This window comes from Malaya genurostris, chromosome 3 (genome assembly GCF_030247185.1).
Source record: "Malaya genurostris strain Urasoe2022 chromosome 3, Malgen_1.1, whole genome shotgun sequence".
Taxonomy (NCBI): Eukaryota; Metazoa; Arthropoda; class Insecta; order Diptera; family Culicidae; genus Malaya; species Malaya genurostris.
The window spans coordinates 203214722-203229352 of NC_080572.1; the positions used below are offsets into that span (position 1 = coordinate 203214722).

The 14631-nt window shown below is 36.1% G+C and overlaps 1 protein-coding gene across 10 annotated transcripts in view; it reads right to left on the reverse strand.

Moving 5' to 3' along the window:
* LOC131439293 (potassium voltage-gated channel protein Shab) overlaps positions 1 to 14631 on the reverse strand; it is a 347162-nt gene that overhangs the window by 266071 nt on the left and 66460 nt on the right. The gene's annotated exons all lie outside the window — the stretch shown is intronic.

The following is a 14631-nucleotide window of genomic DNA, read 5'->3' on the forward strand; positions in this document are numbered from 1 at the left end:
AAAATTAACCATATTCTGTGAAGCATTTCAGAGACAGGTTCTCGTTCCGACTCTGGCCGAACCTCACATTCTTCCAACTGGCCCGTAATTTCTGTCAATGAAATTTTCGCTCGTTGAAAAACTCAAACGTGAACATAATTTCGTTCTCCCGATACAAAAGGAAAAAAGAAAGAACAAAATCGTGATAGGCTTTACTGCTTGGAAAGATTTTCCATTGTCCCTAGAATCTTCCAGATGAATGTCAAAAGTGTATGTGTTGTGTCGGTTGCCTCTCGTTGTGCAAGGTTCGCTTCGATGCGAATACGAAGGAAGCTAAAAGGGTTATGACGCGAAGTTTTATGTTGTAATGATCCTTTTTTATCACCATAGCAATTTAATTTATTGGCGGAGATCTGGTGAGTTCCGTTACTTGTAAAAACGCGAATTGCATACTTGGCAAGTGTTTCAGGGCTGAATTGATTGCATAACTACCATTTGTATGCAAATGGTTTGGATATAGGTTTCCATATAGAGGGGTTTGTAAATATTATAATGGCCATCTTGAAGAGTAAGTTTTCAACTTATAAAAGCTTGAGTTAGTTAATATCTAGACACACTGTTTATTTCACTGTAGTCAAATATATTATATACCAATAAGGGTCACTCTGACAATTCGAAAATGACATAACAGTAACTTCCACTCGTATCAAAAAAGGTTACTAATTCGAAAATGTTCGTTGAATTTCATTCATCGTGCATCGTAAATCGTCAAAAATTATTAATCAAGATGTCTAAATGAAGGTGAGAACATTTCTATAATGGAGTAAAATGTGTTTTTTCATATAGATAGGCTATACAATCACTGTGAAAACCGACTTTTGAATAGAGGCCCGGAGGTCCGAATTTCATATACCATTTTACTCAGCTCGACGATCTGAGCAAATATCTGTGTGTGTGACAAAAATTGTCACTCACTTTTCTTGGAGATGGCTGATCCGATTTTCACAAACTTAGATTCAAATGAAAGACACAGAGAACATAAATCCAGATAGAAATTGCGTAAGAAACTTAACCGTTGTTTTAAAAAGCAATCACCAAGCAGCATTTCTCCTGTAGAGGCGCTTCGAGCAGTCCAGTAATGGGCTCTTGCATTCGAGCTTTCATACAATGGTAATTAAGCGTGCAAAGTCGTGGCAAAGAGAAATTTTTTCATTGTATGCTTTACACAGCTTTTTTGAAAAAGTTTGTACTAGTTTGGATGTCTGTACTCTGTGTGAAAGGTCCCATAGTCCCAACAAACTTCCTGAATTTCATTTGGATCCAACTTCCGGTTCTGGAATAACAGAGTGATATGCACTGAAAATGTGAAAATAATGCAATTCACTTCTCTCTCAGATCATCTCAGGAGGGTTTTAAGATGCCATAAGAATATCCCAATTTTCATTCGGATCATTCCCCTGGTTACGGAGGTAGGGTGCTTAATATAAAAATGTCAATTTCAAAAATACTTTGTAAATACTTTGTTCGTAAGCAACCTCTTTATATTGGCTAGTGGTTTTCTCTAGTTTGCATACCATGAGAGTCTGTAACCAAATAAACCGTTGATAGTCCCATAAATAATTGACTGAACTTTACCCAAGTCCGACTGCCGGTACATTTTTTCCAAAATTCAAATCGTCATAGAAAATCGCAAAAAAAAAAATTTCGGTAGTATTAGTTCATGGTTAAAAAAACCGAATGTCACTATGCCAATACCCCGCTTTCGGTTCCGGAAGTACCGAAAATAAACTTTCACTAAGTTAAATTCAAATATGCAACAGGAATTTTCAATACTCTTTTCTAAATTTTTTTCAAGCATTTCGGGGAATGAAAGAAAATGAATAACATGAGGAAAGTATCACTACACCACGAGGTGGATTAAAACAGGTTTTTCGCAAGTGCCCGGTTTCTGACTCCGGAGACACCGACAGTAGTAAAGAAAAGCTCCTAAAACGGAACTCACTTCGATTTCTCAGCAATGGTTTAGCCGATTTTCACAGATCTTGTGCAATTTCATCCAGATCCGAGTTCCGATTCCGAAATTATATGACGATAAATTAAAAAACTTTCAAACCGTCATTCAAAATGACGATGTAAAACCGATACGCATCGGTATGTTCTGGTACGGAGGAAGAAAACACCACCGTTCACAGCGTACTTTGTCCAATCTCGTATTGCATGCAGCGTTACCACATTTAAATCTTAGTAACCCAAGTAGCACGGTTGCTGTCCTGTATTTTTCTACTGATTGTGCAATTTATCAAATTAGTTTATATTACTATTCTAGTAACTGTTGTGTTATGGAAAAAGCGCAATTTTTCTTTGTTGTGCAACATATCTTTAAGTTCTTCCGTTGTTACGAACATTTATTCAGAATTATTGTGCAACTGATACAAAAACTCATGCATCGATCTCATTACAAATGCTGCAATTAAATCAGCGAAAAAACGATTGTGAAACTCATGAAAACTACTACGTAATGTAAACAAGAATTGAATTGATGTTTACAAAAAAAAATAGCAAACATAATCTCTAATGAATAAGTTTCAAATTTGATTTTCAAAACAACTGCTCGTAACACAAACATGGAACTTTAAAAATATTCTGCACATAAATAAATGGTAATACTACATATTGTAGAATTGATTTTTCATGTTTTAGTAAATAGAAAATCGACAACGAACTGCATTTTTATGGTGAAACATGTCTTTGTACGCCTGAAATTTTCAAGCGCCTTTGAATGTACGTGTTTTGATGATTGCACATCAATTTCTATGAAAATAACAATATATTCTTCTTAATGAATATGATCGGAATAGTGTTCAAAATATGTATAAGAAAGCTATCAAACATTCATACACCTTTTCAGACGATTTTAATCATATTGATGTTTCAATTAATCTGAAAAATCTTGAAACGAATTTTTCTTCAATATTTTTCAACATGGCATCGAGGATAACAGTGTGTTGAAAAGAAAATGGTTCACCAAACGTAATGATTTATTTCTCCTAAATTTAAAAAAAATATAAAAGTGTAAATATTAAGAAAGAAAAATTTTTGTTTTTATTTTTATCAAAACAGTTGTTTTTATATTTATCAAACTAGTTGACTTAAACAACAATACAGTTTAGTCATTCATCTTAGTGAACCCGACATTTGTGATACGAACTGTACGTGTGCTTTAGTTGCAAAAACAAGTTGCTCCAGCGGTAATATATAACTAAGAGAGTAGCTATGATGAACTTCACTTTTCTTTCAATATCTTTAAAAAGTGATGTCAGGTCTGTTAATTTTTTCGCGAGATAAAAACCGGATACAAATTATCTCATTGTTTTTTGTTTTGATTGCATACGTAATACTGTATTTCTGGAACTTTTATGATATAATTGTTTTAGTTACTTCGTTTTCACATGACAATGTGAAAATTTTTGCTGAGCTTCTATAAATGCTAGTGCAACGTGGGCAAGTTTGTGATTTGCTGCACAATTGTTTCAGATGTACCTTAAATTGTGCTATAGTGATTTTTTGGGTAGTATTGTAAAACTTAACAGTGATAAGTTACACAACCGATTTTAATATATTTGAAAATCTTTCTGAACTTATCTAACATAAAAAACAATACTAAAACAATTGTAAAACCTCTTGAAATTTCAATAAGTTTCATTTGCTACTTGGGAACATTTAAATCTTTATTGTTCAGGAGCAAAATCTGTATCGAAAATATGTACATGGACTTGATGAGAAATTAAAGCGCAACAACAACAGAACATGTTGACCTAGTTCAATACGTAGGGAAATATGTATAAAATTACTTGAAAACCACTTGATAGGTTCCAACAAATTTAATAATTGACTTAAATGCCTAAAGAAAAGAGTATAATATAGGGGAACCGGGGCTAAACCGGACACTTCTAAGAAGTTGAAAATAAAATATCCATTACAACTAGGTTTTTACCCAAGTTATCTCTATTGATGTGTAGCTTCAACATTTAGCTAAAACAAAGTCATGGCACTACATTCCTTTTATGAAACTTGACCATTCTGTTTCAACAGACTTCGTAGCCGATTCTTAGCATGGCTAGTACTACGATCTTATCGACACTATGAATCATTCCAGGTCGGGACTCGAACATACAACTGGCTTGTATGACCAGCGCCTTATGCATTGAATCGCCAACCCGGGTTTCAACCTTCAGCTAACTAACGTCAATCCATGGATCAAATAATTGCTGGCTTAAAGATATTTCAGCTGTCCGGTTTAACCCCGTGTTCGGTCTAGCCCCAGTCTTCCCTATTAAACTCTTGAGTTACGGAAAAGAGCAATCATACAGGACACATGAGCAATTCCAGGAACGAGTAGAAGAAAAAGTGACAAAATCAGAATCGACCTTCTCCGATTTGGATGAAACTTTGCACATGGCTTCAGTAGGGCAAACCATAAGTTTTGAACCGATTGAGAGGTCAATCCGACTCACGACTGATTTTTAAAAAGGGCGTATGTATTTATGCATTTCACCAAAATTAACTTTTTCAAATCGTTGTAACTCGGAAACCGTTAATTGCACAAAAATGGCGTTCAGGAAGAAGTTGTAGGGAATCGATTGGGCACTCCAAAAAAAATATACACTGAAAAAAAATTTGATTCTTTTCCCAATAATTACAAAATAATCCGAAAAAATTAAATAAAGAAAAGCATGGTTTTAATTTTTTTTATTTTAAAGCTGTTATTAAAACCTACAAATTGATGGCTATCCCATCTGTGCTTTTTGAAAAATTAAGAAAATACAGTTAAAACAGTTTACGGGTCTCGTTGTAATTCGGAAACCGTTCATCGTACAAAAATGGCGTCCAGAAAGAAGTTGTAGGGAATCGATAGGGCACTCCAAAAAAACTGTTTTAATCCACCTAGCGGTGTAATGATACCTTTTTCATATCAATCATACTATCATATATAATACTGTGGTAGTCTTCAAAATATTTTTCTTCGATTCTTAAAAGAATAACCGAAATCGGTATGTTTGACCGTCTACTGATAAAAACTATCAATTGGAAAAGATTTTCAGTGATGATATAAAATTTTTAACCCACTTTACCCTATATTTCCGGATCCGAAAGTCGGATCCGCATGAAATTCAGGAATTACGCATGGGACCACAGGACCTTTCATTTGAACTTAAGTTTGTGAAAATCGGTCGGGCCATCTACGAGAAAAGTTGGAACACATATTTTCTTTTTTTTTCACATTTTACCCCATAACTCCCGAACTGGAAGTCGGACCCAAATAATATTCAGGAGTTTTTTATGGGACCTCAAGACCTTTCATTTAAATCTAAGTGTGTGAAAATCGGTTCAGCCATCTCTGAGAAAAGTTAGTGCACTTATTTTCACAATTTTTTGCACATTTAACCCCATAATTCCGGAACCGGAAGTCGGATCCAAATAATATTCAGGAATTTTTTATGGGACCACAAGACCTTTCATTTGAATTTAAGGTCTGAGGACACAGGGCCACGTATTGAGTTTTAAATCGACCACGTGGCTCGCTCAATTCCCTTTGCGCATCGTATTTCTCTTGTACTCTCTCGTATATGAGCAAACTGTGCCGGGCTGCCAGTATACATTTTATTATTTTGATGAGAAGTTTTATCACATTAATCTATCGTATGGGTTGGACGTTACATGATTCCAACGAACAATGAAAAAATATTCAACTTTCACAAAGATTCAATGTCTGTGTGTTTGGCAGCCTTGTCGACCCAATTTTATTTATCTCTCCATTTTCAGAATGCTATCAGGAAGCCAAAACGAAAAAAATGGTGGATGCATTGAAACTGACGTTGTTTCACAGAAAAATACAAGACTTTATTTATATCGCGATAACATATATGTTTTTATGTAACAGATCGGCTGAAAAGTTCGTATCGTTTCTATGAGATGGCGCCACTAGAATTAAATCCATACCATTTTCAGTTACCAACCTTCAAAATATGCGTGTATAAATTTGATAGCTGTCTGATTATTAGTTTGTGAGATATTGCATTTTGAGTGAAGCTACTTTTGTTATTGTGAAAAAAATGGAAAAAAGAAATTTCGTGTGTTGATGAAATGCTACTTTTTGATGAAAAAAAGTGCCGCCGATACCAAAAAATGGCTTGATGAGTGTTATCCAGACTCTGCACCGGGCGAAGCAACAATTCGTAAGTGGTTTGCAAAATTTCGTACTGGTCATATGAGCACCGAAGACGATGAACGCAGTGGACGTCCAAAAGGGGCTGTTACCGATGAAAACGTGAAAAAAAATCCACAAAATGATTTTCAATGACCGTAAAGTGAAGTTGATCGAGATAGCTGACACCCTAAAGATATCAAAGGAACGTGTTGGACATATTCTTCACGAATATTTGGATATGAGAAAGCTTTGTGCAAAATGGGTGCCGCGTGAGCTCACAATCGATCAAAAACAACAACGAAAAACCATGCTGAAATTGAACGAATTGGGCTTCGAATTGCTCCCTCATCCACCGTATTCTCCAGATTTGGCTCCCAGTGACTTTTTCCTGTTCTCAGACCTCAAGAGAATGCTCGCTGGTAAAAAAATTAGAAGCAATGAAGAGGTAATCGCTGAAACTGAGGCCTATTTTGAGGCAAAGGACAAATCGTACTACAAAAATGGTATCGAAAAGTTGGAAGATCGCTATAATCGCTGTATCGCCTCTGATGGCAATTATGTTAAATGATAAAAACGAATTTTGGCAAAAAATGTGTGTTTCTATTAAACGATACGAACTTTTCAGCCGAACTGTTACTATTCGCATCTAAACTAAATTATCTAGACTTTGTCACGGTAGATTTATGATACAAGCCTTCAAAGCCGAGATATTCGATGAACAAGTAGAGGTATGCATTCCCGAGCGTTCCAATTTTCAGCAGTTCTCCAGACAGAAAAAATACAACACGACCGCTCAACTCAATGAATCATTCTGAAAATTTCACAGAATATTCTCAACTAAATTTCGAAGACGTTGTCAGATGGGTTTTTCTATATTCTGCACCGTTTCCAAGAAAATTTGATTTGAAACAGGAAAATAGCAAAAAAACTACCACTTTAAGGTACTGTCCTCAGCCCTTAAGTTTGTGAAAATCGGTTCAGCCATCTGCGAGAAAAGTTAGTGCAAAAAAACGTTACATACACACATGCGCACATACACACACAGATATTTTGCGTACTCGACGAACTGAGTCGAATGGTATATGACACTCGGCCCTCCGGGCCTCGGTTCAAAAGCCGGTTTTCACAGTGATTGCTTAACCTTTCCATATGAGAAAGGCAAAATATACTCTGAAAAAAATTGATTTTTTTTTCTCAATAATTTCAAAATGAACCAAAAAAATTATATTAAAAAAAATCAGGGTTTCGATTTTTTTTGATAATTTTTATTTTAAAGCTCTTATTGAAACCTACAGATTGATGGCTATCCTATCCGTGCCTTTTGAAAAATGAAGAAGTTACAGCTAATACAATTTATATTCGATATTCCAAGTTCTTTACATTCGAAATTCCAAGTTCTCGTTGAAAGATAATAATTTAAACAGTAGAATATTAAACAAATAAAGCAGGCAAATAAACAATTTATGGAAATATAAAAAATGGTGCTAAAATTAAATATCCAAGTATCGCAAGAACAGCTACTTTTAGAAGAAAGGATATCATGAACAAATTTATTGCCTTTAACCTGTAGAATACTATTCTACATTTATTAATATTTCTACAGTTTAAATGATTATCTTTCAACGAGAACTTGAAATTTCGAATATATCTGTAAATTGTTTTAGCTGTAACTTTTTCATTTTTCAAAAGGTACGGATGGGATAGCCCTCAATCTGTAGGTTTTAATAACAGCTTTTTTTATTTAACTTTTTCGGATTATTTTGTGATTATTGAGAAAAAAATTTTTTTCAGTGTATATTTTTTCAGAGTGCCCAATCGATTCCCTACAACTTCTTTCTGAACGCAATTTTTGTACAATTAACGGTTTCTGAGTTACAACGATTTGAAAAAGGTAATTTTTGTGAATTGCAAAAATACATACGCCCTTTTTAAAAATCAGCCGTGAGTCGAATTGAACTCTCCATCGGAAGTTATACAATGAGATTTTTATGAAATACGAAAGATGCATCCGCATGGACCATGAAACTTACACGAAAATGTATTATGGGCAGCTTCCCTGAAGCAATTGTGATGCTCTTGGCAAGTTTAATTCCGTTTTTACCGTTAAATGCGCAAGTAAGCCTATGATATGACAAGGCTCTGGCAACTTCGGACAAAAACTCAGGTTTTTGTGACAAACAAAATAATGACGGGTATTCTTCCGTATATTAAAACTCACAATTAACCCGTAAAGTTTTGGCCTGATGTGGCAACCATTCACTACAGCAGAGAAGTGCTACAGTGGAATCGACGACGACGACGACGACGACGGTGTGCATTCCTTCGACAAGGACATCAATTCATCCAACCGCCCTCAATTGATAAATATATAACTACTGTCAAACAGAGGTTGAAGAAGAGTGAAAAGACTTTGGATGCAACCGTGATAAGTGGTATTCAAAGAAAAGATTGATATTTCATCAAAACCAAATCGGAACAAATGACCTTCATTTTGAGTACTCAGACTTATTATTTCATTAATGTGGTTTGGAGAAACTTTTTCAAGTGCCGAAATTTAATTTAGTCTTCGTTGTGACTGTTACTTTTTCACGAAACAACCAAAATACATTTCTTTGTACAGCTGTTCTAGACGAAACAAGTAAAAAAATCTGTTTTCTTCAAAAATCAATCATGACAGTATCCTATTTTTGTGCCAAATATGTCATTCTCATATGCATGACGTAACATATTAAATATATTCGTATTGACAGAAAAAGAACAGCTCGACGTCAAGACGAATTCAAACATGTTCGCACTGTGAATGATTGCCTTCGAAAGTGCGACTAGCCTTGATAGTCCAACTTTGAACCGCCAGTGGGGGCAAGTGGGATACTTTTCCAGGCCATGGAATTAACAATTTTTCGTGATTCGCCACCATCAAGTATTCACCCAACAAAGAAGAACCTGATATTTTTGATCCTCCGTAAAAATGTTGAACGATGGCCGATGTCACCAGAATGAAGCTCATTTGCATCTTTTTTGATAGAGTTGAGTTCTAACATTACAGTCATATGAATGACTCACCGATTGTCACGACGGGATACTTTGCGGAACGAGACTATTTTGAGGCAGGATCTAACACAAATTGGTTTTCCTTATCCATACAATGTCAGAGAATGCCATATTTCGTGTCTATTTTTAGTTCTCGTTCAGTCGAACCCACGAGTGTTTATAATCACTGCAAATATGAACCTTCGTCATTGAGTTGGAAGGAAGATATAGTATAGTGGCTGAGTGGCCTTTTTATTAGAACACGAGAATCGGAAGCCGGCTTGTGCGTTGGGGTACGGCATGGAAAATCTATGAACGACTCTCTATAGAAGCGAAATAAAGACGCTTTTCTTCGTGCTCATGTGTTTTCCACTATTCGTTCATGCATTCGAACGGTGCTATTGAATCTAGATTAGTGTCTAGAAATTAGTCAAGCATGTGTACGATCTAATCCTTCAATATTAAAGCGGTATCGGAAGGAACAGTTTTTGCCAAAGGTCAAATCACAGTGCTTGAGCTGTTTCACTTAAGTTCATCCGAGGGTCATATCTATAGTTATTTAATTGAAATTTGATCGAATTTTATTGCACAGAACCATTTACTAATCATTCTTAAAAATTTTCGCTTGGGCCTCTGTACTGTGTCAAATAGCCTGCAATGCCAAATTGCAGTCATACACATATATTACATAAATTGCTCAACGAAGTGTGGAACACATTTCCTTCTATTTTCGGTCCGACTACTGCAAAACCTACAAATATAGCCTTCCGGTTGAGCATAGCAAATGGGCTTGCGGAAAGCATGAAATATCCACAGCGCCCTGCCCAAAAGTTTTCTTTGAGATTCCATATAAATTGGTTGTCTAGGGAGTCCAAAATGGAACAAAAATCGCCAATACCATTGCCATCATATGCAGAAAGTTTACAATATATCTTCATGCCATTCAAAAATTTCGAACTACCCCAATAACCAACAACAGGACAGGAATTTGAAAAGTTTTCGTTTTCTGATGGGTTCTAGATGACGCAATATTAAAATTTATGTCTGTAACGTTGTTACAGTTGAAGAAAGATTCTTCATTTGGTGACACGGTTGCTAGTCGAACAAAATGGTTGTGGATACTGTATGCTGTCTTTTTTTTAAAATTTCATTGCACTGCACGGAAAATGCCCAGATTAAAAAATTGCAATAACGCCTGATTGTTTCAACTACAATTTTGTTGATTTAACTAAAACATTCGTTGATTTTCTCGAACAAAATGGTTGTGGATACTGTATGCTGTCTTTTTTTTTAAATTTCATTGCACTGCACGGAAAATGCCCAGATTAAAAAATTGCAATAACGCCTGATTGTTTCAACTACAATTTTGTTGATTTAACTAAAACATTCGTTAATCGTGGATACTCTACTGAGTTTTATGTCGAAATCGATGAGATTATGTGTCGGTGCTTCAGCACAGGATCTGTGCAATTTTTTTTACCGATTTATTAATTTTAGTTGGTTTGACGTAAAGCGGCCATAATTAAGTTCAGTTTTAGAAATGACTGAGCGGAAACATATATGCGAGAAGCCAAATGAATGAAAAACTAACAGAAAAGATAATTTATTGGAACAAGATACGCTCAAAGACAGGACTCGATCCTGTGTTCTTATGCATTACGTGCATACGCGCTACCATTTTGCCACTCTGAATCTTGTTATAGACACTCTAAAATGCCAGTCAGACATGGTAGAACGTACATCGAACATGGGCCACATCCTGGCCGTTACCCGACCGATACCATACATCCAAACATCTTCTCTGTCCATCAAACACTAGTCTTCTCGCTTTATACCTAATTTTTCGCTCAAGCACTGAGTAGGAGAGTGTATTTATAATCAGCTATGCCAACCCTACGGATTTATCCGTAGATCTACGGATTTCAGTGTATTCTACGGATCTACGCATGAGCCTCTTACAATCTACGGATTTTTCCTTATCCATCCGGGAATCTTCAGATTTCGCATTATTTCTAATGATATCTATGGAGAATCATAAAATCGCGCACTTTTTGCTGATAGCGGCCAATAAATCTGTCAACAACAACAGATTTTGAATGATTTGATGCTCACTAAGAGTCATTCATAACAATAATTAAAATGGAAATGTTTTATCTTTCGTCTGATGTTAGAATCAATACTTCAGAATTTATTAATTAAAGTTCATCTATTCGTCACAGACCACTCATTTTTGGAATCCTGTCTTTATGGTTTAGAGCTTCAAGCTGTGTTCAATATACGTGTATATGCACACTTGAAACCGAATTTTTTTCATGCTGGGCATTAGTGCTATTGTTAATTTAAATACAACTCAAAATTTTTCAAAAAAAATTCACAAGAACTAGTTACAACTTCCGGGGAATTCAGAAAACAAAGGGAAAATAAATTGTATAATAGGAAGTGTAGGGTTAAATTGGTTGGATTTTACGGAAACCCTAAGGAGTGTATCGAAAAGTAGTTAGCAACATTGATTATTGAATAAAAAAGCGAAAAAAAAACATATTTTGACATCAGTTTTCGATATATTGTAGAAAATTTACATTTTTATGCATTTCACTGATTATATTGAAGAAAATCCTAGTTTCTGTGAAACGCTCGCACTTTGGACTTGACATTCTTCATTAAATTCTGCACAGTTACTTTTGTGACTTTCCTGGTGGCAGCTGTCCAGTTTTATTTTTAACTCCTGCATGTTTTGGGACACTGTACCTTCCTTCCGAAAGTGCCGCTTGACAATTGCCCAATACCTTTCAATTGGCCGAAGATTCGGGCAGTTCGGTGGGTTGATGTCCTTTTCCACGAATCGTACATTATTTTTTGACAACCACTGTAGAACGGAGTTGGCGTAGTGGGCTTAGCCAAATCCGGCCAGAAGGGAGGAGGAGCCTTATGCTTTCTGTACAGTGGCAGCATTCTCTTCTTCAAACATTCTTCCTCGTACACCTTAGCGTTAATTGTGCCCTTCGTGAAGAAAATCGACGACCGCAAACCACAGGTACAAATTGCTTGCCAGACCAACACCTTCAGCCCAAAATTTTCCATCGCCACCGTGGTGTCAGCGTCGTCCAAGTCCTGGTACACCGATTTCGTATAATATTGCGGTCCGGGCAGCGCTCTTCCTTGGCGTAGGTTTCGTCGTCGATCAAGATGCATCCGTCTTTATTCTGTAGAATCCGGTTATACAGTTTTCGCGCTCTTGTTTTGGCCTGAACTTGCTGTACCAGGGACTTTTTCGGCACCTTCTGTTTCTTGTACGTTTTTAGGGAGTTCCGAACATTGATTCGTTGAATCATACCGATGCTGGTGTTGAACTGCTTTGCCAAATCCCGCGTCGACGCCGATGGGTTTTTCCTAATGTACTCAACCACTTTTAAGTCCCGGCCGGGCTGGCTGGGACCCGTTTTCCTACCGGAACGGGGCAAATCCTTCATGGAGAGGGTCTTACCGAACTTCTCGATAATATTTTTGACACTGGTGTGGTGCACTTTCACCCGTTTTGCAATTTCGTTGTACGTGACACCACTTTCTGAGCACCAAGTGTGCAGAATTTTCTTTCGCGTTTCCGGATCAATTCGACTCATCATTGAAACGATAAACCGTATCGAAACCAATCGATTGCGCAGCTGTTATTGACATGTAAACAAACATGTCACCGCAAAATACGCAAAAATGACAAAAAATTAAGCCATTTCAAAGTAATAACTGTTTGAATGTTGCTAACTACTTATCGACACACTCCTTAAAACTGACCGGTTCGACGAGAATACCGTGAAAATTTTGATTATTATGAAATCTGAAATGGGACACTGAGGCCGTGAGCAATCTGGACATGTACGGAGTATTGTTCAATCGGGTTGCTGTCTAAGTTGTGTTTCACTGCAATCAGAGTATTTCAATAGGCAGGACAATTTCTACAATTTTTTTTGCGGCGTTAGCTTCCCGAAACATTTCTGAGCAACGCCGGGTAATTCAACTAATCTATATGGAGCATTCCACGCAAAATCAGTCACCCAAATTTTTTTTTTCATCTAACTATTTTTTTCGGTAAGGAACTCGAAAATATTCAACACGTATTTTTTTATTTTAATATGGTAAAAAATAGAAATAAAAAAATTTCAAACTTGAGCCAAATTTTTTTTAGTTGAGTAAAATTGAGGCAAAGGATTTACGTGAGTAATAAAATAGTTATGACATACAGTTTTGGAAAAGTTACAGTTTTTACATAAGTCTTAAAATTGAACGGTTGTCCGTAACGATTTTTAATTTTTCAATTCATTTTTACACAGCGATCTTAACTGAAACGTTGCCAACAATAAACCGTTAAAGTTAGGATTTGATCAGTGGCGCGGCATAAGTCGACATGTTGAGCCCGTATCCGAGCGAGTTGCGCTGCGGTACGCTCCGAGCGTGCGGGTCGTTATTGAAAAATTCACTGCTCCGAAAGTATTAATCTTTTCACTCTGAAACTTTGCCAAGATTGAGTTAACCCCCAAAGGCTTCTTTTTTTTTCAACAAAAAAAAAAGAAAAAAATAGACCCAAGTTTGAATTTTTTTTAACTTCAATTTTTAACTTTTTTCATTAAATAAACTATAAAGGTTGTTTTATGGAATCGCTTTTTTGAAAGCTAAGGAAAAGACGCACATCTCATGTCTTGGACGAATTTTGATATTTTTATTAGATTTTACAGCATAGGCTGTTGAAAAAAGGCTCTTTTTTGTAAACGCGAAACTTCAAAAAATCATATCACATTGAAATAAAAAAATACGTGTCGAATATTTTCGAGTTCTTTACCGAAAAAAATAGTTGGACGAAAAAAAAATTTGAGGTGGCTGATTTTGCGTGGAATTCCCTCTATATATAAAAAAGTATGTAAGTTTATATGTTTGTAACGGCATAACTCCGGAATTACACGACGGATTGTCACCAAACTTGACACAGGTACTCCTTGCTCTTGAGAGATCGTCATAGGAGTATTGTTATAAGGGAGGCAGCGTAGCAAGTGTAATGGGGGGTGGATGTAGCAAGTGCCTTTAAAAAGGGGATGTAATGTTTGTAACTGAATAATTCCGAAACTACTGAACGGATTGCTGTCAAACTTGACACAGGTACTACTTGCTCTACAGAGATGGTTATAATGATATTTTATAGGGGAGGAACGTAGCAATTGTCCTTAACAGAGAGGGGCCATGACAAGATTTATCTAATTTTACATGAATCGATACTTTTTAAAGACCTAGTAGCTATTGTTTGCATAACTTAGATATGATTATAAGGGTGTTCGTGTGGGGTAACTCCGAAACTACTGAATAAATTGTCACTCAACTAGGACACAGGTACTTCTTGCTCTTCAGAGATGGTCAAAAAGGTGTTTTTT